The sequence below is a fragment of the Mesoplodon mirus genome (genome assembly GCF_964341445.2).
Source record: "Mesoplodon mirus genome assembly, chromosome: 3".
Taxonomy (NCBI): Eukaryota; Metazoa; Chordata; class Mammalia; order Artiodactyla; family Ziphiidae; genus Mesoplodon; species Mesoplodon mirus.
Genome location: NC_138978.1, coordinates 142,128,904 through 142,152,565, shown reverse-complemented (window position 1 = coordinate 142,152,565; position 23,662 = coordinate 142,128,904). Strand labels below are relative to the sequence as shown.

At 43.9% G+C, this 23,662-nt stretch overlaps 1 pseudogene across 1 annotated transcript in view; it reads left to right on the top strand.

Moving 5' to 3' along the window:
* The first annotated feature begins 10,703 nt into the window (after nt 1-10,703).
* The window catches only part of LOC309799030 (U3 small nucleolar RNA-associated protein 25 homolog), a 34,991-nt pseudogene continuing 22,032 nt past the window's right edge, over nt 10,704-23,662 (top strand). The window contains exons 1-7 of the transcript XR_014296153.1: nt 10,704-10,939; nt 12,062-12,101; nt 12,806-13,037; nt 15,241-15,411; nt 17,780-17,868; nt 19,564-19,974; nt 21,942-22,161. The product of XR_014296153.1 is annotated as a U3 small nucleolar RNA-associated protein 25 homolog (transcript). The remainder of the gene's footprint in view (nt 10,940-12,061; nt 12,102-12,805; nt 13,038-15,240; nt 15,412-17,779; nt 17,869-19,563; nt 19,975-21,941; nt 22,162-23,662) is intronic.

Genomic DNA, 23,662 nt, shown 5'->3' with positions numbered 1-23,662 from the left:
GGACTGTCTGCCCAGCAGCCCAGTCCTGAGTCCCTGAAAGGAGGACTTTCTCACATTCCTACAGGAGGGTGGGAAAGAGACTGGGTCTGGGCAGGTCTGGAGAGCACCTGTTCCCTGTGGCTTTGGGGGAACACGTCCCGACTCGCTGAGCTCTCAGGTAGGAGTCTCTGGGTAGGAAGCCCAGCCTCTGATTGCGCAGGGGTTGTGTGTGTGTGTGTATGTGTGTGTGTGTGTGCGCACGCAACAAATAATTGTTTAGTGCATCCGTGAACTTTTTGCTTATCTGAAATTCAAATTTAACTGAACTTATCTGGCAACCCCAATATAGGGGGCAGGACTTGGTTGAACTGGACTGAGGCTGACACTCCATCCCCCTGCCTCTCCAATTTCAGGGAGGCAAGGGCCAGTTTCTGGACACATAACCCTGCCTTGACCTGCTCCCCACCCTGAAGCAAGAGAATTCCTTGGGCATTGCCTGTCCCACACAGCTAGGGCCCCTCGGACTTCAGACTTCAGTTCTGAAACTCCAGAGACTTTCATGTCAACCGGTAATGCTCCATCCTGGAGTCCCTTTGAAGATGAAAAGCTCTCCTGAGAACTGAAGTGCTCTGTTATTGTAATTAACATAATTAACAGCACTTTTGCTCATAGCCCTGTAGGAAACTGGGGGACTTTGCTTTTTGTAAGAAATACCTACCTGACTCTCCCAGGAGATGGCCAACCTCTTCTAATCCAATACGAGGGTAGATGTCCCTGCCAGCCCGTGTCTGCTCCCACCTACCCTGACTTAGCCTTGTCTTTTTATTTGTTCAGATGGTTTTTCACCACAACAAGGCACCCGGCTCTCCAGGCACAGTAGCCACCCTCTCCTGGGAGATGTCTGTGCCTTCTTGATGAATGGTAAAGCCTGGAGTAAAGCCTTTTGGTAAATGGTCTACCCTAGCTCTGGAATGGACAGAAGGGGTGCCAGCTGCTGCCATCTCACTTCTCAACCCAAACGCCCTGACCACTAGGAGCAAACTCTTCCTTAATGCCAGGAATCAGGTTGTTGCTATGTAGAGTGGCCATGTGGGAGGTATATAGCATTTCCTTCTGAAGGTAGCTGGTCATACAGTGGTAACCAGGGTAGCTAAAGGTCATGCCCAGGGGCCTTGTCCAGAGTCTGTTGTCTTAATTATTTATTTCTAGGAGTGCATCCTTCTGCTTTCCCCAAGGAGGTGATCAACTCTTGCACAGGAAGAGCCAGCGCATTCCATTCCCTAAAGGTGTAGCATAGAGGAGATACTCAGCACTGCTAATTGGGTTGTGAACAGTTGATGTTTGTGATAGACCAAAGAAGCATGCCTGCCTCTCTCCGGATTCCCAGGGCTCCTAGCAGCTCTCTCTGGGTTTCCTGGCACCTACTGTACGATTTTTATCCGGCCTGTCACGTGACTGTACAAACTTACACCAGTGCTCTGTGTCGTTACTACTGGCAGTGCAAGGCCTCTGCCCAAACTGGCTGAAGCTTCAAGAACTTTAGACAGTTGACTCTGATGACGGCTAGAGGTTATAAAATTTCCCTGTCACCCCAAATCTGTCTTCAACTCCTTGGTATTGTCCTACCCTAGATTCTCTTAGGAAATCACAAGAAGGAAAATTAGAGTCCTGGACCTCAGTAGAATGCGCTTTCAGGTCTTTAGAGCCTGTTCCTCCCCCCACAACATACACACACACACACACACACACACATACTCATCTGCGAGTGGCAGAGTCAACTCCTCCCCACCTTCCTATTTCATTCAGTTTAATTTAATAGGAACTTATGCTTAGACAGCAAATGATGCTCAACAACAATAATGGCTCACATTGAGCTTTGTAGATCTAGTCTCTTTGAGATTCAGAGTCACCAGAACATGTCAGATGAACTAGAGGGGTCCTGACAAGGCTCAATGACAGTTGTGACAAGGCCACTGAAATGACCTTCACCGTAAGACAGTAGTGACCTAGGGCCTGGAGCCCATCATAGGGGTGAGTTGGCTCTGGGAACGGCATGAGGCTGATGCTGAAGCCTCCTTCCAACCCACCTGCCTTGACACTATGGGTGTGCCAAGGGAAATGGCCATGCACTCATCAAGTGAAGAACTCGGACCCTAAAGAGCTATACCACTGGGAGCTAGTGGCATGCCTGAGACTGAGTATAACAAAATGGGGGGAGTTGGGGAGGGCACAGGGAGGGCTGGGGAGAATGTCTGCTCTTGCCCCCTGGAGCACAGCCAGGCTTCAGCAGTGACTGCTGATGAATGTAACCAGGACTGACCCTTTGGACTGGGTCAACATCATTGAGAGACTTGGCCAAACCAGATGGAAGACTGAACTCCTTGCTAATCTACTCATGGAGAAACTTGGTGTCTTAGTCCATTTGGGCTGCTATAACAAAGTACCATAGACTGGGTGGCTTATAAACAACAGATATTTATTTCTCACAGTTATGGAGGCTGGGAATTCCAAGAAGATTTGGTGCCTGGTGAAGACCAACTTCTAAGTTCTTAGAAGGCCATCTTCTTGCTGTGTCCTCCCATGGTGGAAGAGACGAGATTGCTCTGTGGAGTCCTTTTCATAAGGGCAGTAATCCCATTCATGAGGGCTCCACCCTCATGACCGAATCACTTTCCAGAGGCCCCAGCTCCTGCTACCATCACATTGGGGGTTAGGATTTCGACATATGAATTTGGCAATGGGGCGTGGGGACACAAATATTCAGTCCATTGTACTCAGTGTCATTGGGATTCCAACTTTAAAAGAGACTTGGTCCCTTTAGTTAAAGGCTGAAGTACAGGGACAACTTTGAAGAGCAGTTATTCTTCAAATAATATATACCCTTCGAGGGAAATAAACCTTAACTATCTTTTCTAAGAGAAAAAGCTAGTGTTTTCTTCATTTTTGAATCAGGGCTACACAATTGTCTAATGTTATTTTCTTTTAATGAGTCTTCATGGTCTTTTTGTTTTGGGAAGAACAAACACTGGTTCCTGGGTATATTCCTGGCTGGTTGAAGAGAATGTCCTCCTTGGATCCCAGCTGACAGTGCTCAACACTTACCCATGCTGCCCTCATCTCTTTTCCTGCCTTGTCCCAGATACATTCACTGTCATCCACTCCAGCCATCAAAGAGACTACAGTACAGTTACTTTAGGATTGGAGGACACAATGATCCAAACATTCATCTGGCTCCAAAATCCCCTCTTCAGGCAGAGCTGGAGGAGTTCTAAGTCTGCAGAATGAAGGTAGTCCGCCTTCAACACTGACTTACAAGCAGCTTTGCAATCTGCCTTTGTGGAATTTTCAGTGCAAGAATTTATGGTAAACTCACGAAGGACATCTTTAGCTGCAGACTTTATTTCTAAAATTTTTAGTTCTAGTCAGAATAAATGCACAGAGAGGAAAACAAGGAGAAATAAAAACCACAAGAAGATGCTAGAAATCTTCTTCATGAGAAATGTATGGTTGTTCAATATGGGAAAGGCTGACATTCTTGGGGCTTCACTATCTGAATAAGAAAAGCTGCCCCCAAAATGCAAGGTAAATCAGCGCCCAAGGAAAAAGATTAAGATCACTGAAGCCTCCCACACCAGATGTAACAGGCTGGGCAGTTAAGCCTGTGATGGGAGAACCACACCAGGGAGTGATTTGCTAACAGTCAAAAGTGGGAGAACATAGCAGCTGCTGTCAATTTGAGCTAAGAGGCAATTATAGATTCACTTTCATTCAAGATGGTAATTCTTAACTTCATTTTTTAAAATGTAGGACCGTAGTCTCTATCCTGAGGATTTTTTCCCCCACTTCTTTTCTCCTAAAGAAAAGCATTCTCATAAACTGTCATGTAGGTTAACTGGTGGTGCTCAGAAAAGTCATGAATTTTATGGGCAAAGTGGCATGTAAAAGGTGAATGAGAAAAAAAAAAAACCCATCACATTTAAGTCAGGCCATCGCAGGCTGGATTAATCACTCCACCTCTGTTCTCTCGGTGCATGGCTCTTACTTTCATTCAAGAATTTATCATGTTGTGATGTCATGGACAATCATCGGCTTCTAGGACTCCTCCTTCCCTCAGGACTCTGAGCTCCCTGAGGCCAGGGCCTCTGTTTCATTCTTTCTCATAAACTCCCTTGCCACTCAATATATGACCAGTGTACAGTAATGCGCAATCAGTGACTACTGAACAAATACCCTCCAGGTCCTATACTAGTTCCAGTGGCATATATGAAGTCTAAACTCATTTTGTACTTACTGTGATGGAGATTTGAATCCAGATCCAACTGAGTCCAATACCCTCATTCTTAAGCCCTTTGTAAACCTGCCTTTCCTGAGACGGATTGATCAGTAAATGGGAGAAGATATCAGCTTTCCTGCTCCCCAAATGGCTTCTCCTTCTCCATCACCTTGCTGGGTCTTCCTCATCTCCCCCCAGCCCCTGAAATTTACAAGCCCCCAGGGTTCAGTTCTCAGGCTCCTTCTCTGTATTTACACGTCCGTGATCTCATTCAGTCTCATTCATATGCTGACCACTCCCATTTGGGCATCCTGGACTCTCCCCTGAATCCCAGATGTGCATGCATATTTGACTACCTCCAGGACCTCTTCACTTAGCTGTCTAATAGAAACCTCAAATTTAATGTGTGATTTGAATGATCTTGACATTATTTTTTTTTTGATATACCAAAGTAATAAATGCTGTTTATGACTTCTTTAAGTTTACATAGTGCTCCAACATATTAATACCCTCTGAGCTTCAAAAAACCAAATACATTTACAGTAGCATTATCAGTCATCAAAATGACAGGGAAGGAAACTTTACCTTGTGAGAATGCACAAATGTTCTCATTAAGGCAGCATTGACCCAGACGATCATTTAGTATCTGTCAAGATGGATAAAAGGGTCTCTGAGCCACAGGAACGGAGGGAGAACAGAAGCAGTTAACAGCGATGCGGAGCAGGGCCCATTAGCTTGGCCCCTATGATCCCCCCATGTTGTATCCATGCCCCACACAGGAACTAGCATGGATGGCGTGGATTTCACAAAGTGAATTCACTCCAGTCTCAACTGAGAATAATTCTATCAGGAGAGACTTGAAAGACTAGTTCCAAGAAATGTTGAGAAGTGGGAGGAAGCCTTTGGTAAAAACAGGAAAAAGGGCTTCCCTGGTGGCGCAGTGGTTGAGAGTCCACCTGCCGATGCAGGGGACGCGGGTTCGTGCCCCAGTCCGGGAAGATCTCACGTGCCGCGAAGCGGCTGGGCCCGTGAGCCATGGCCGCTGAGCCTGCGCGTCCGGAGCCTGTGCTCAGCAACGGCAGAGGCCACAACAGTAAGAGGCCCGCGTACCGAAAAAAAAAACAAAAAAAACATGAAAAAGTCTCCAAAGTCTTTTGGAGGTGGGCAGCATCAGTAGCGAATCGGCTGCTCCAGGAAGGCGTCAGAAAGGAAGATTTAATGTCCTTGTCACCCGTACAGACATCACCGTGATTTCGCTGAAGTCCAAATCGATTCACATAACCCCCTTGCTTGAAATCCTTTAAGCGTTCCTCACCTTACATGGGATTGGGCCTCAATGCCTCAGCAAGGCATGCAAGGCCTTTAGTGGGCTGAATCCTCACCTGTCCGTCTCTCCAACCTCTCTACTCCCAGCCACCCACCTCAGCAACAGGGTCCACAGACAGTTCTCCAAACACATCTTTCCACCTTGCTCATGCTATTCCCTCTCCCTGGAACCTTCTTTCCCAGGAAACCCTGACTCAGTGCATCCTCTGTGCAACTCCCCATGACCTTTCCTCTCTCCTCCACAGCAAGAGGAGCTTCTTTATCTTCTGGGTTCCTAAAACCCTTTGTAGACACCCTTCTAATCTAGCCCATGACAACATAATTATTTGTTAATTGCTTTGTCTCCCCCAACTAGACTATGAGGTCTTTCAAGGGGAAAGCCTGAGGTCTGAGCTTTTTAAATCATTAATGCCTAACATGACAGGAACATGACAGGAACACGGTAACTGTTTAGAAAATGTTTGATAAATGAATGAAGGTTTGCCTGCTAAGCCTCTGCCAGAAAAATGTGAAAAACAGAATGTAGTTACACCAACATTCCACTAGAGAGAGGGAGGTAAAACTTTATCCCCTCTAGTGTAGCATTTTAGCCTTGTTCTCAGTCAGATGAATATAATCTGATAAAATATTTCAGTTTTAGGCTAGGCCTAATATAAAACAACCTCTGATAAGCTTGAGGAAACATAATTATTACAGGTCACTCTATGCCAGGCTCTAGGTTTGACAATGGATAGTTCTTCTGGGTACAGATGAATAGAAAGGGTAGGCACTATATATAATAGTGTTTTACATTTTCAAGTTATGTAGGGTGCATTGAAACGCACTACAAAGCTTTTCTCTTTTCAGACATAATCTCGTTATCTAAAACATGCTCCACCTAGAAAGCTCATTGCTCCTTACACAATAAACGCTGTGGAATCCGATGACTACCCAGCTCTCTAATTTCCTGTTGCCCTATATCCCTCATACCCTGTCTTGAACACACACACATGCTGTTCATGAAGTCAGCTGAAACAACTCATACCGCCTAAAATCTAGAATCTAGATTAATCTCAAGTTCAATACCGATGTTCAATGAACATGACAGGCTGACAAATGCTCAAAGGCAGCAGATGACCCTCCCCCCCCGGCCCCCAACCCCCAGCAGCCCCAAAACCCTGACTGAGCTGCTTCCTTAGCACCCAGCATCTATCAGTTTAGCATTTATCACAGTGTATCGTAATAGTCTGCATACTTATCCATACCTGGATGAGGCTGAGAGCTCCTTGAAGAGGCTGGAATGGATCTTATTCTTTCCCCCAGCCTCAGCTACTAGCACAGCACCTGGCACATGGTGTTTCGTACATTTTTTTAAATGAATAAACAAGCTCATTTCATTATACAGGTAGCGAGAGACTGATTTCTGCCAGCACTCTCAGGAAGAGGCTGGATGGCTTTGGGGTGTATACAGACGTGTATGCATACATGTGGTGGAGGAGACTGTCTGATTTGAGGCATCTAGGAGGAGACAGATGTGTGGGTGCACACACACCTTCCCCAGAATCTTCCCAAATCGGTAGCTGAGGTGTCGGAGCTTTCATAATTAGAGAGTCACACCTTTGGATTATTTATGGCTCCCTGTCAACATATCTTGAACACATGTGCCCTTGTTACCACTTATATTATCACATAAATTTCAAAACTCAAACTTCCCCAGCATCTGATCGATCTGTATCCTCAAATTGTGCTCCTTCCCCACCTTCCCATTCCTGCTCTGTTGAGAATCTCAGATAGACTCCTGTTTACTTTCTGTGGTTTGTATTAGGACATAGTTTGTCTTTTCAAATACATCACTATATGTCAAATAAGCTCTTTCCAATCATGTACACCATAATATTTGCAAGGGATTAAAACACATCAATTTGTATAATTCCATGAATTCATAATGATACTAAAAATTAAAAAAAAAACTTGATTGGTCAACATTAGAAGATCCAGTGAATTGACTCCTTGTGTTGAAAATTAGTAAATGAAGGGAGAGAATCAAGCATTTCTTCTGCTTTTCCTATACAAACAGTACCACTGGGTAAGCAAAATTTAGGGGAAGGAAAAGCTTGCTTTCATAGAAATAGTCCAGCAAGTAAGTGAAGAAGAAATGATAGAATTAGAATATCACCTCATGATAGAATTAGAATGTGACCTCTAATGAATTAACGAATTTAGACATTGACTACCAATGACTGGTAACATCACAAAATGAAAGGCAACCAGACGGTGTACGCCTCCTGATGGAAGTATAAAATATCAGCTATAATGAAATCTGATCAAAGTTCTAAATCCCACAATGTATTCGCGAGAAACACAGAGAACAGCAGAACATGTTCAACTAACAGTGTAAAAAAAAAAAAAGACGACATTTATGAGACAATCAGAAATCTGAATACTGACTGGTTATATGATGATATTAAATAATTGTTATCATCTTTTTTTTAGGTGAAATAGTGCCATTGTAGCTATGTTAAAGAAAGAACCCTTATCTTTTAGATATTTATAAATAAATATTTACAGATAAAATAATACAATGTCTGGGATTTGCTTCAAAAATAATACAGGGGCGGGAGTTAGGGGTAGTGGGTGGGCATATAAATGAAACAAGATGGCCTTGCATTGAAGCCCAGGGTTGGGAACATGGGAGTGTATTATACTGTTTTGTCTACTTTTGTATATACTTGAAATTGTCCAAAGAAAAAGTTTTTAATAAAGAAAAACGAACACTTTTCTGAATATTCTGACCATCTTGTCTTAAGGAACAGCCACCCCCCTCCCACCCCTTGAGATCGTTATGCTAGGGAGTCTCCCCTAATTGAAAATACCCAAGTAACATTAATTCATCAGCCTCTCTTTACAAACTAGTATAAAAGATTATTTCCTGGATTGTTTTTACCCCTGAAAATACTGAGTCCCTGAGGGCAAAGGGCAAAGAAAACCCTGCAGGAGGGAAAAGGAAGGGCTGAGCGTGAGAAGAAGAAAGGGAAGAACAAATTTTTCCTTTATTACGATTTTCCCAGGGCCTTCACTAGTTGGCACATGCATCTTCTTTGTGTGGGTTTTACCAAGAGAACTTTCACTGGAGGCATGAAAAATACGTTTAAATTCCGAACTCTCAGGTTAAAATTTCACAAAGCGTCCCCTTTTATGTTGTCAAAGGCTAATATAAATATTTTCAGAAGCGGGCTCAGTGAGCCAATGATGAGACCACTTGGGTGGAGCAAGGGCACAGTTGTGACTGAACCTGGGAACAGTCTAGACCTGTCCATAGGACTACAATGCCATGGAAAGCAGGAGAGAGTAAAGAGTCACATCAAGTGCTCAAGAGTATAGCTTTTTATAGCAGAACTCTGGAAGAACACCAAGAAACTGGTTGCCTCTGGGGGGGTGAAGCTGGGGCACTTGGAATAGGGTGGGAGGAGACAAAACATTGTATGACTTTATTGTCATAGCCAGGTTATACTGTGGTTAGTGACTTAGTATGTATGATGACATTTGCAAACAGCCTTTTGTTTAGGTAAGTGACTGTACTTTTTATGTTGAAATGAGACAGAAGACAGATGTGTGTTTGTTTCTGGGTTCCTTGGCTGGGCCGTCTGCTGGCACTACCTGCTGTTTGCATATTTTCTTGATCCTCCCTCCCCTTGCCTCCCTACCCCACCCTAAGCTCCCAGCATCTAATTAGGAGTAGATGGTCCCCAGAAGGAGAAAACTAGGATTTGAATAGTTGTAGTGCGACTTGTATAGGTGTGACATGGTATTGGAGAAAGGTCCAGTTCTCTCACAGACGCTCGTCTAATAGCAGAGGCAGTGAACACTATCTTTGATGGCTCCTATTTTACCTTAAATATTCAGGTGAATTCTGTGGTTTATGATTGACATTGTAAGTTACTATTAGAAACAAAGTGTCTCTATGTTTATCCTGTGGTTTTTGTTTTGTTTTGTTTTTTCGGTACCCGGGCCTCTCACTGTTGTGGCCCCTCCCGTTGCGGAGCCCAGGCTCCGGACGCGCAGGCTCAGCGGCCATGGCTCACGGGCTTAGCCGCTCCGCGGCATGTGGGATCTTCCCAGACCTGGGGCACGAACCCGTGTCCCCTGCATCGGCAGGCGGACTCTCAACCACTGCGCCACCAGGGAAGCCCTATCCTGTGGTTTTTAAGTATCCCTGCACACTCTGCCTGTCTCTAGAGTATTAAGTCCAGCTGTGCTGTTTTTACCTCTTTGTTTATTGAGATTATTATTTACTTGCATTAAAATGTACCAATTTCAAAGGTACAGTTTGATTAATTTTGGTAATTGTATACAAGGTGTAACCACCACCACGACCCAGATATAGAAAAGTTACTTACCCTTTAAAAGTTTTCCATCCCAGTTTGCCCCAATTCAGTTTTGAGACACTTGATTGAGTTTTACTGCTTTCTCTAACATCGACTCTCCGGGTGATTTAGGAAAGTCACTTTACCTCTCTGGATGTGTTTTTGCTTTTATAACATGAAAAATGCCAGAACAGATGTGTTACCAAGGGCCCTTGCAATCCTTTCAGAAAATGAGGGGGTAGGGTAAGGGCGGGAATCTCAGCCTTGCATCCTCATTCTTCACATAGCACACGCATGTGGCAGATCCTAGTGGGAAAAGCCTGTGGTCGCATCAGAGAGAATTAGGTTTCCATCTCCTCTCTTGCTAGTGTGTATGTAACCTTTTGTAAGCATCAGCTTTCTCATCTCCAATATCAGGCTCATTAACAAGGCCTATTTGTTTACTGTTGTTGTGAGGATGAACTGAGATGTACCGGCAGCCTTAAATGTTAGTTGGTATTTGTATTATGGCATAATATAAAGGCACTGCATTCAACCATCTCAGTTACTACACGTTTATGCAGGCTGATTCTCACAGCCAAAACAGACGCACAAAGTACACCCACCCATTTACCCACCTGGGGAAGCCCGAAGCCTCCCTGCCTGCCTGCCTGCCTTACGGGGCTCAGAGAAAAGCTGCGCAGGCGTGCACGTGCTTCCAAAGAGCCTCGCTAGGGGGCGGAATGGGAAACAGGAAGTTCTAACGCCTGTCATACAAGCGCGACGTAAAGCGGGTCTGCTTTATGGCACCCTGCTTCCGCCGTAAAGCGCCGTTGGCAATCCCGCGTGAGTGGGTTGACGAGACTACTTCCGGGTGAAAAACGCGATTCTTGGAGGTTGGCTGACTTGCCGTCTTCCTCATGGGCAAACGCGGGAGCCGGAGCCGGAGCCGGAGCCAGAGCCAGCTGCTCAGCTCCCTAACTAAAAAGCAGAAGCATCATCTAAGGGATTTCGGCGAGGAGCATCCCTTCTATGACACGTATGGAGAGGCAAGGCTGGGACCGGCGCTGCCGGCGTCCTTTCCCGGTGGGAGCCCGCGTGTCCCCGCGTTTGGTCCGCCGGTGCCCCGGGGGTAGTGACAGGGCAGCTCCCGCCGCGTCTCACGCTGCCCCGGCGCCGGCCTAGCTCGCCCGGGGGTCCTGGCGGCTTCCCGCCTGAGATGGGGTTCTTCACCGGTCTTCCTACTCTTTGTTGAGCCTGTAGTTTTATGCTAGACGGCACGCCTCCTGTGTGGCGACTGGGCCGAGATTTTATAAGCTTGTTTTCGTTTGATATGTTTTTAAAGAATTGCTTGGGGGCTTCCCTGGTGGCGCAGTGGTTAAGAATCCGCCTGCCAACGGAGGGGACAGGGGTTCGAGCCCTGGTCCGGGAAGATCCCACATGCCGCGGTGCAAGTAAGCCCGTGCGCCACAACTATTGAGCCTGCACTCTAGAGCCCGCGAACCACAACAGCTGAGCCAGGGTGGTGCAACTACTGATGCCCGCGAGCCTAGAGCCCCTGCTCCGTAACAAGAGAAGCCACCGCTCGCCGCAACTAGAGAAAGCCCGGGCGCAGCAACGAAGACCCATAGCAGGCAAAAATAAATAAATTAAATAAGTTAAAAAAAATAAAAAAAGAATTGCTTGGGACCCTCGACATCACCTATCTATTCAACGACCACGAGGAAACTAATGTTTGGGTAGTTGTGGGTTCCTCTATAAGTGTCCAGACGCTCAGTGATGATCTTAGTGCTCATCCCACCCCCTTTGGGTTGCTTTATCAACAGTTAGAGGGATAGTCTACTTAAGAAATTTGCTAGAAAAGGTGAACCCCGAGGGCTTTTATTTGCCAAAATTTCCCATCTTTTGGATGAGAGCCTGTTACTGTGTGACTGTAGTATTTCTCATGTGGTCTTGTTAGACCTTTTCATTCGTCTATTATTATCTATTTGGCATATCCTTACAAAACCTGTCCAAATGCATATGGAGTTTTTACTTGACAATAGATATAATGTATTTATAACGGTATAGTCTGCCATGTTCATTTAAAGTTGTATCATTAGGCTTTTCCTGATTGCTACATACTAGTAGTTAAAGTTTAACATTGCCTGTTTCTTCTCAGGGTTTCCAGAAAGGAAGCAAAACCACAGACTTGTCAACTGGTAATGCTTTATACCTTCTTTATGATAGTAGATTCTGGACTGTTACTTTAAAGATTATATATGGTAATAATGTTTGGCTACATTTCCATTCTTTCTGATTTTAGATGTAAGCTATATTTTAGTAATATTGCTTAGTTTTAAGTGCAGATGTCTGTTAAGATGCCCTTGTGATAACTAATATAGTATAGAGTATGAAACTGTCCTGAGAGATTAGCCTGTTAGAACCTGTTAAGGAGGCTTACCAGAGGGCTCTTGGTGAATCCTAAGAGGGAATGTCATGTTTGCTTAACATAAAATAGAGTGCAAAACCATCAAAGGTCTTATTTCATTACCACAGACTCAGAAATAAAGCACACTTTTTTGTTGTAAGTTTTCCTGTTGCTCCTTTAAAGGTGCCAAGTGTCTGACACATAGGTTAGATCGCCTTATAACCTAAAGCTCCATGTGTTTAGTTTGCTGTCTTCCCATGTGGAACATTAGCAGTTCAAAGAAGAGGAAGAGCTTCTAGAATCATAGCTAGATTAGCTGTTTTAAACAAATTTGGTGCTAGGTTTGGTTGAATAGATAGGATTGCATATTTGCAGAAAAGCTAGTTTTTATTTAGAAAAGTCTGAACTTGGTTCCACTGTGAGCCTGATGATAGTCGTGGGGTAGCAACAAGAACAATATAATTTTTGTTTTTAAAATCCCCATTTTCCTTTTAGTCAGAGAGTTTAGATACTTCAAGTTCTGAAAGTGGAGCATAGAGTGAACCAGAACAAGTTTCTGGTTACAACAGACTACTTGCCACGTTAAAGGATGTTTCCAAGGAAGATGAGGAGGAGGAAGAGGAAGAAGACCGTGTTATAGATGAGACAGAAATGAATCTTGAAGACGGCGATAGTGACATCATTGTGGAGGAAGAGATGGCAGTAGAGTCTACTGACATGCAGAAGAGTAAGTGTCTTTGATGTGGGTTTATCATCTTTGCAGGGACCACAGACAGATTGCCCCAGGGGCAGGGTGCCTTGTACCATAGAGCTGGGTGAAAGCACATGGATTCAAAGCAGAGATTCTTAACATTGTTGGGCTCTGTGATATCTTCAAGAATCTGATGAAAACACAGGACCCTCTGGCCATAAAAATGCAGAAATGACGTTTTTGCTTATGATTTCCAGGATTTCATCAATCCTACTTCAAATTCCCCTGATTGAGAGGAAAGGGAACATAATTCTGTTTTTGTAATGGTCTCAATTTATGAAAGAGATGATTGTTCCTGCCTTAGAGGAACCAAGTTTAGTGGAAGATAGACATAAAATATACAGAACTTTTCAAGCATCAAATCTGAATGGAACTGATAAATATAAGGTGTTAAAGAGATGCAAAGTGGTCACATGCTGCCAGGGTAAATGAGGGGAGGCTTCAGAGAAGAGCTGGGATTGAAAGCTTAAAGGAACTCTGTCTCACTCAGACATCTAGGTGACTTATTTTTTAAAAATTATAATTTATTTCTGGCTGCATTGTGTCTTTGTTGCAGTGCGCCGGCTTCTCACTGTGGTGGCTTCTCTTGTTGTGGAGCATGGGCTCTAGGCACGTGGGCTTCAGTAGTTGTGGCACACGGGCTCAGTAGTTGTGGCTCACGGGCTCTAGAGCACAGGCTCTGTAGTTGTGGCGCACGGGCTTAGTTGCTCTGCGGCATGTGGGATCTTCCCAGACTAGGGCTTGAAACCACGTCCCCTGCATTAGCAGGCGAATTCTTAACCACTGTGCCACCAGGGAAGTCTCCATAGGTGACTTTTTAATTTAACTTTAAAATCAACTTTATTGAAGTATGAATTACATTCAACAAGGTGTACTCATTTTAATTTGATGAGTTTTGACAGATGTGTCTGTCTATATTGTCATCACCAAAGTCAAGATACAGAACACTTCCAATACCTGCAAAAAGTTCCTTCTTGTCCTTTTACAGTCAGTTTCCCAGGCCTGGCATCAGGCAACCACTGACATGCTTTCTTTCACTATGTATTAGTGTTTCCTATTGTAGAAATTCATATGAATGGAAGCACACAATAAGTACCCTTTTGCATGTGGCTTCTTTGGCTCCTCATGTTGTTGTGACTCATCCGTGTAGTTCATATTAGTAATTCATTTCTTTTTATTACTGGAATAGTAGTCCATTGTCTGAATATATCTGGGTAACTTTTTATATTCTGTTATCTTAATGCCTATTTGCCTTACTGTATTTTTTTCTATACTTTAAGGTGTCACACACCATTCTTAGTATTTTCATTCATCACTTGTACTAGGATAAAAAAATCGTTGCCTCAGACTTAGGGACTTTTTAAATTTTCTTGGTTTTCCAGTTTTCTTTCATGTTTTAGGTTTTTAAAAATGAAAAGTTCGGTTTTTTAAATTATAAAAGTAATATATGGGCCTCCCTGGTGGCGCAGTGGTTGAGAGTCCGCCTGCCGATGCAGGGGATACGGGTTCGTGCCCCGGTCCGGGAGGATCCCATATGCCGCGGAGCGGCTGGGCCCGTGAGCCATGGCCGCTGAGCCTGTGCATCCGGAGCCTGTGCTCCGCAATGGGAGAGGCCACAACAGTGAGAGGCCCACATACCACAAAAAAAAAAAAAAAAAAAAAAAAAGTAATCTATATTTACTGTAAAAATTTAAGAGGGTAATATAGTTAATGTGTATCTCCTCCACCCTGGGATGAACACCTTGAACATTTTATAGAACCTTCCAGACTACTTTTTTATGGATATATGAGTGAATATATGTTTGTGTGTATGTGCATAATGGCCTCATACATTTCTGTAAGTTACTTTTTTCTTTAATGATATAACGTGTGTAACTGTGGGTTCACATTAGCTTAATCACATAGTATTCCATTGTAAATAATATGTGGTAATTTAATTAGTACCCCTTCGATAGAAATAAAATCATTTTTTCTAGTTATTTGTTATATCAACGCTGATTTGAACATCTTTACATGTACTAGGTCAGCAGTCAAGCTCAGTTTTGAAACTTATGTCTTCTACCTGAATTTGCTTAAAAGTAAATGATAGCCTAAGGAATTAGATTTCATTTGTCAACAGAAGTGTAATTATATTTATGAGTAGTAAATAATTTCACAAAATGTTTTATCAAAACTGCACATGCGGCCTTACCTGCTGACCCTAAGGGAAAAGATGGGCACGGGCCACCTGGCACAGCAGAGGAATCCCCAGAGGAGTTTACAGATGCAAAACATGAGTCACTCTTCAGCCTAGAAACCAACTTTCTCGAAGAGGAAAGAGGAGGCAACTGTTCTCTGAAAGCATCACAAGGTCAGAGCACAGCTCATGTTGTTTGAATTCAGCTGGTGCTTAGTATGGGTGGTTGTGGTCTAATACCTGTTAAATCTCTTGTTATTGGAATGAGCAGTAATAGAAACAGATAGTTTAGCAGCTAGATGTAGAGCTGGAAAGAAATGCTTCTCCAAGATCTTTTGTGTTTTTCAGGGTTAGGCAGTGTTGCGAGTGGGCGCGGCTGTTCATGAGGACAAACAGTTGAACAATGATAGCAGGGAAGGCCAGTTCCTCAAAGCTCACGATCCACAGCTGGGGTCAGGGGAACACTTCTGATTTTTTTCCCCAAGCAGGGAAGGGAGAGAAAGAGGAGAAAAGTACTTTGCATTTTTCTCTCTATCCTTCACTTGCTCTTCCTTACTGAAGCAGTAATTTTACAGATTTGTGAGACCCGGCAGTGGCTAATCTGATTGGTCCTTATTACCAGGAAGCACCTCAGAAGCCAGAAAGCTCCACCCTGTCTCCCCAGTCTCTCTCTTTATTTTTGGCTGCATTGGGTCTTTGTGGCAGTGCGTGGGCTTCTCACGGTGGTGGCTTCTCTTGTTGTGGAGCGCAGGCTCTAGGCACGCGGGCTTCAGCAGTTGTGACACGCAGGCTCAGCAGTTGTGACACACGGGCTCAGTAGTTGTGGCTTGCTGGCTCTAGAGCTCAGGCTCTGTAGTTGTGGCGCATGGGCTTAGTTGCTCCGCAGCATTGGCAGGCGGATTCTTTTTTTTTTTTTTTTTTTGCGGTACGTGGGCCTCCCACTGTTGTGGCCTCTTCCGTTGCGGAGCACAGGCTCTGGACACGCAGGCTCAGTGGCCATGGCTCACAGGCCCAGCCGCTCCGCGGCATGTGGGATCTTCCCGGACCGGGGCACGAACCCATGTCCCCTGCATCGGCAGGCGGACTCTCAACCACTGCGCCACCAGGGAAGCCCGGCAGGCGGATTCTTAACCACTGTGCCACTGGGGAAGTCCCCATAGGCGACTTTTTAATTTAACTTTAAAATCAACTTTATTGAGGTATGAATTACATTCAACAAGGTGTACCCATTTTAAGTATATAATTCGGTAAGTTTTGACAAATGTGTATATCTATATTGTCATCGCCAAAGTCAAGATACAGAACACTGGGCCATGCCTCTGTCCCCACGACTGTTACTTAGACAAGCCTGTGGTAGGCTGAGGCAGGGCTCTGCTGTCTCTCAGGTCCTGTGTCTTAGCCTGTGCCTGGGTGGGCAAGTCAGGTGGGTCTCATTCTGTGTCCTGACTGCCTTTTTTGGTCCCAGTGCCATTCTTCAACCAGCGGTGCCATTGAAGTTGAAATTTTAATCCTCATTTGGTTCTGTTAGCTATTCTAGACAAGAGGAAGAAGTAGCAGGTAGAATTTGGGCAAAAACCGCATTCTGAACTCAAAAAAAGTAAAAAAAAAAAAACAAACCCTGGAGGAAACATTAGGAGGCTTGACTATCCTAAAGTTTCTCTGGTTGTTTGGTCTATATTGATATATTATCACCTAGAATTCTTACTTCCTGTTGTTCACCTTTATCTTAGGTCTTAATATAAGGTGCACTGCATTTGAAGTTTTACTACCTGGGTCTTTGAATGGGTCATTTAACTTTGCTTCTTACATGAGTGGGGCTGGAAGAGAAGGTTGCGTGGCCAGTGCAGAGCACTGACCCTGCCATTTTGATAATTTGTTCACCTCAGTTGAGTGTTGAGCATTTATATTTGTCTTCCAGTGCAGGTTAAATCAGACATGGAACCTGCCCTCAGGGATCCTGCAGTCTAGTTAGGTGAGGTAGGACATGCACATATATGTGTTGGTGTGGATAACTGAGGGCAGGGTGGGGCACTTGAGAGAAAGTGATGACTGTCTATAGGGGACCAGAGATGGCTTCTTTGGAGCCAGAACTGTGCCTGACACAGTAGGCTCTTGGGAAATAGTTATTTATTGTGAGTCAGGGGGTAACATTCAACGGATACTATTTGGATATATAGAAATGCGGTGAACAAGAGGATAGAATTTTCAGTTAAAGGAAGGAAAGCCACAGTGGCAGAAGAATTTGAGAGCCATGTAATTCAAAAATTACATTAGAGAGGTAGGTTAGAGGTGTATGTTGAATTTCAGTCCAGGAAGTTTCTTCAAAGGTTTTTGAGGTGGGGAATAATGTGATTAAAGAAATGCTTTAGGGAGATGAACCTGTCAGAAACTTTTAAGCTCTGGACTGGGATAAATGATGGGGAAAGTTGATGGGGAAAAAGATGAGTCAACATCATGAAAACAGGATGTCATTCACAGGGGAAGACTAGAAAATCCCTGTCATTTGTCCTAAGTGTTCTAATATTCTTTATTTCTGAATTAGATCCATTTGCACAACATGTAAACAAAGAACTGAAAGAAAAAGAAATCCAGGCTGTTGCCACAAATCCCAAAACTACCCACCAGCTAAAAGTAAGCATTGTTCCATCATCACAGTTACAAATGGAGAAAAGCAGTGGTCTTGGGTCTTAGTGGTCTCCCTGAATGTATGATACACACCCGTGGCAGATGGCTTGATAGGGAGCAAGATAGAGGAAGACTGGAAGAGCCCAGTAAGGCACAGGCATAGCTAGAAAAGGCACTGGGAAGCTGGAAGGTGGGGACCAATAAGATAAGAATGCTTTGGAGACAGGTACACCAGGGTTTAGACCAACGTCTGCAAGGGGCTATCTCATGACCTAAGGCAAGTTAATCTACCTTTTTAATCTTCACTGTTAGAGGGGGACAGTAATGCCTGCATCAAAATAAAGTAATTTAGTTTACTGGAAGACATGTACGAAGTGTTCAGTCAAACAGTAGCTACTGCTGTTCATTTGTTTGAAATATCTGAGATAAGTTCACACCTAAATTATTCAGTATGGAGCAGTTTTTGCTTCTTTTTTCGGTGATTTTTTTTTTCACCACTGATGCTATTCATAAGAATTGGTCATCCTTGTTTCATTGAAATTTTTATTGAGATAATAATTATAGATGCAGTTGTAAGAAATAATACAAAGGTATCCCATGTGCCCTTTGCCCGGTTTCCCCCAATGGTAGCATCTTACAAAACTGTAGTACAATATCACAAGTAGGAAATTTCCACTGATACAACCTACCTGTCTTATTCAGATTTCCTCACTTTTGCTCCTGCTCCTTTGTGTTATTTAGTTCTATACTGTTTTATCACGTGTAGGTTGCCCTGGCCACCACCACAGTCAACATACAGAGCATTTCCAGCACCATAAAGATCCCTCCTCTTCCCTGGTGCCATTTTATAACCACACCCACCTCCCTTCCCCCATTCCTAACCCTTGGTAACCACTAATCTGTTCTCCATTTCTATAATTTTGTTATTTCAAAAGCGTTATATAAATAAAATCATACAGGTTGGCTTTTTTTCACGCAGCATAATTCCTTGGAGATTCATCCCAGTTGTTGGCATATATCAATAGTTAATTCTTTTTTATTGCAGAGGTCATCCTTTCTTTATTGCTAAGATCAGCAGTTTTGTTACAGTGCAAAAATTCCCAAATTGGTATTCCACAAAATAACTATTCTTTTCGATTCTAATATATGTCTCCAAAAAAAAAAAAAATCCAAAACAACAACAAAAACCTTGTTCCATGTCCAAGTAAATTTGGAAAACTCTGGGTCAAACGAAGTGGAACGGAGTCCTTGTTACAGGACTCAGCAGGACCTTTAGTGTCCAATCTGCATGTGACTCTCCCTGAGGGGGATTAGGTTTTGTGGTGGTTACCAAAGTTATTTGACCGTTGGGCCCCCTTTTCTTTTGTCTAGAGTAAATTTTTACTTCCTACAGTGTGGTCCACAGGACAGTTTGTGACCCACTGATCTAGTGAAGAGCTCACAAGGTTTCTAAAGTCAGAAACCTTGGGCTCTAACCCTTAGCTCTGTTCTCCTCTGTTTGTCTGAATCCTATAAGCTCTGAACCTCAGCATTTCCTAAACTGCAAGAAGAGCATTATAGTGTTTAGCTTGTAAGGTTGTTGTGAGGATAAAGTGAGAGGATCTGTAAGTTGTGAAAGGCCTTGGTAAATTATAAAGCACTATATGAATGTAAGGTACTATAATTCATTTCTAACTTAGTTCTTGATCATTTCTCCCACAGTGGCCCATCCTGGGCCAGCTTGTCTTTTCATCCAGGTTTCAACAGTTGGAAACCTTTAAACCCCCAAAGGACATTGACTTAAAGTCACTTCATCTCCAGAAGCCTCTGGAATCCACCTGGATCAAGACCAACAGCCAGTTCCTCTCTGGTCCCCCAAATTCAAGTAGCCCCTTCACACCCCTCCAGAAAGAGCTCTTCTTAATTATGAATTCTTACCGGGACCTGTTCTACCCAGAAAGGACTGCCCTGAAGAAAGGGGAAGAGATCCGCCACGTGTACTGCCTGCATGTGATAAATCACGTTCTCAAAGCCAATGCCCAGGTGCTTGCCAACAACAGCAGATGCCGAAGCCAGAAACTTGGGTTGGGTGATGATGATGACTTCAGGGACCAAGGGCTAACGAGGCCCAAGGTGAGTGGCAGCAGCAGAACTTTGCCCTCAAGGAGGCTGTAAGGCTCTAACATATGGGTCCTGGCACTTAGCAGGTTCTCAGATGGTTTAATGACTGGAATAGTGAATGAGTCCAAGAATGAGCATATTAGATGGGCCAGGTAATGTCACGGCAGTGCTGCAGACAGCTCAGTGGACTGTCTAACAGCAGATCTAACTGGAAACTGGAGTAGGAGGTACCTCCATGATAATTCTTTCCTTAAAGCTAAACCCTGATCCTACATAAGTAACACTCCACTATAAATCTCTTCTTTGTGATTGTCAGAGCTGGATGGGACCTTAAGGAGCCTTTTATTCAATCCCTACATATTACCCCTGTGGACAGAGACCCAGTTTCGTAGAGGACCTTGCTAAAGAGAACCAGGGAAAAAGTAGCAGAGACAGGACTAGAACCAAGGATTCTCTTCACTAAGCCACATAAATATGTAAACCTTGGAAAACAAAATCCCTGTTTTTGCATTGTATCATTATTACTGCTTAAAGTGATGATTACATTTATGTGGCTCATAAGCCTAAGCTCCAGTGGATTGGGAGCTTACATCGTTTAATTCTGTCTACATTTTTCATGATGTGCTGGAGCTAGATACTGTGCCACCCATACCCCCTTACCCCTTAGCCTCTGTGTCTATATTGAAGAAGCCTCATCTTAGATTCTTCTTATTGGGCTTAATAGGATTTTAGGATTTTGATACTGATATGGCTCTTAGAGATTTCTTAGTCCAACCCTCTTGTTTGATAGTTGGGGAAACCAAAGCCTAGACACTTACTTAGTGTGACAGCCGGGACAGTAACTTGGCCCTCTTCAAAACTGATCCATCATCCCTGCACTGTACCAAACTGAATCACTACACCCCTCTGGCTGTGCTGGTTGCCTTTCTGAGAAACTATCTCAGAATCTTGAACATCAGGATAATAAGATTATCTGTTTCCATTTAGAATTGCAAAATAGAATATGAGGTAGATTACCCATGAATCACATTCAGAATTTGGTGAATTGCCTGATCTGACTGGGGTTATATCCATTGATTGTATTGTTTACACAAGGGTAGTTAGAAGGTAATCATTTGTTAAGCATCTTCTGTTTTTTTTCCTCAACAGTTAAAATTAAGCACTTTTGGAAATGTTTGGAAAACTGAATCCTATATTTCCCATTGAAATATCATCTTATTTCAGAAATCCTTTATCATCATTTCTGAAAAATGTACTAGGAAATGTACTAGAAAAGTAATGATGCTTTAGTCCTTTCCTTACTAACTTTATTCTCTACTTAATACATCTAATTCATTTGTTCAGCATATTCCTTGGGTCTTACGGATCAAAATACTGAACTAAGTTCTGTAGGAGACAGAAATGAGTAACATTTCTTGTCCTCAAAGAGCTTTGTGTGTTTATGCCCTTGGGTTTTTGCTAATGGACACCTCTGTTAACGGCATTGACTTACCTCAAAAAGTATTTCTGGGCTTCCCTGGTGGCGCAGTGGTTGAGAGTCCGCCTGCTGATGCAGGGGACACGGGTTCGTGCCCCGGTCCAGGAAGATCCCACATGCCGCGGAGCGGCTGGGACCGTGAGCCATGGCCGCTGAGCCTGCGCGTCCGGAGCCTGTGCTCCGCAACGGGAGAGGCCACAACAGTGAGAGGCCCGCGTACCGCAAAAAAAAAAAAAATAATAAAATTTCTACATTCTGCTTAAGAATCGCGCCCCCCACCCCAAGGAGCCATGAGATTGAAGTCCATAGGACATGGTGCTGTGGGTCGGAAAGATGCTCAGCCTTCAGTACTGAGCCAGGTCCTGTGTAAAGGGGGTGACACGGATGTGGTCCTTGGCCAGGGGCTGTGGAACGGAGGGCTCCTTAGGTCCCCAGCAGGCTCACCTCGAGCTGTCCTTCCTTCCCCTTGCCCCTCCAAGGCTGCCCATCACTCCCTCCACAGGTGCTGATAGTGGTGCCATTCCGGGAAGCTGCTCTGCGGGTGGTACAGCTCTTCATCAGTCTTCTTGAGGGCGACAGCAAGAAGAAAATAATTGTAAGCAACAAAAAGAGGTTTAATGGAGAGTATGGCTCAGATCCCAAGGAGAGACCACCCAACCTGAAGAGGCCTGAGGATTATGAAGCTGTATTTGTCGGCAACATCGATGACCACTTCAGGACTGGTAATTCCTCCTTGTCAAAACTGAGACCCTGAGGGACCTGAGGTGTGAGGTGCACATAGCTGGAAGCTAGAAGCCTGGAATTAGGCATTCTTTCAGAGGGTCACTGTCTCAGCCTCCTAGCAGAACCAGGATGCATTTGAGACCACTCGTCTGCCAGGGGAGAGTCTTGCCTTGGCTAATGGGGTACATACTTGGCTAATGGGATGGAGTGTCTGTGAAGGCATGTATGAAAGGCACCTGCATGTTTATAACAAATGTCTCAGCATGCCTATAGCTGGTAGCTCACAGTCAATGCTACAGGGCTTCTTGGGGGAGTTGGAGGTGATGGGGCTGGGTGGGTCAGTCTGGGGAAGATGAATAAACTAGAGCATCTGTACGTAATGGACTTCCCTCCTGCCTGCCATGTGGAGTGCCCACACCTGAATTATCTCCACTCTGGACTTACTGACTCCCACCCAGCTTTGCACATTTTTGCTTGTTTGTCATTCAGCTCCCATGTACTTGGTTGCTTGTTCATTGAAAAAGTTCCTGGAAAATATTTATTAGTCACATATGCCCATTTACCACTTATTAAGCATCTACTATGTGCCAGGCACTGTTAAGCTGGAGATATGGAATTAAAAGTTACTGTTAAGCAAGTCCAGCCTTAAGACAAATCAGACAGTATGGGATGAGATGTGTTACGGTTAGAGGATAGTGGGTGTTCTAGTTAAAGTATTTAAAGCAAATATCCTTACTCAAAATGGGCTCAGGACTGTTAGGGAAGGCCTTCTGTTGGAGGTACCATCCATACTAAGTTGAAACCTGAGTCAGATTTAGCCAGGTACAAAGTGGAGCAATGAGAGTGGAAGAAAAAGTTTCAGACAGGAAACGGCAAGTGTGGAGGCATCAGGGTGAGTAAACCGGCATGACTTAAGATTCAGAGGCTTTAGGATGGCTGGAGTGTGCGTGCAAGGGGATTAGAGCTTATGGTTAGTTTTAAACATATGCAGGTGGCCAACAAGGAGCTGATAAATCAGTCTCTTGTTTAATTGATATATAATTGACATATTAGTTTCAGGTGTACAACATAGTGATTCAATGTCTATATACCTTACAAACGTATCACAACAATAAGTAAAGTTACCGTTTGTCACCATACAAAGTTAATGCAATATTATTGACTATATTCCCCATGGCATACATTGGATCCCTGTGACCTGTTCACTTTATAACTGGAAGTTTTATACCTCCTGATCTCCCCCATCCATTTTGCCCACCCTCCAACCCCGCCCTCCCTGCTGGCAACCACCAGTCTGTTCTCTGTATCTATCCATCTGTTTTTTTGTTTTTTAGATTCCACATATAAGTGAAATCACATACTATTGATATTTGTCTTTGTCTGACTTATTTCACTTACTGTGACACCCTCAAGGTCTATCCTTGTTGTCGCAGATGGCAAGATTTCATTCATTTATGGCTGAGTAATATTCCATTGTGTGTGTGTGTGTGTGTGTGTGTG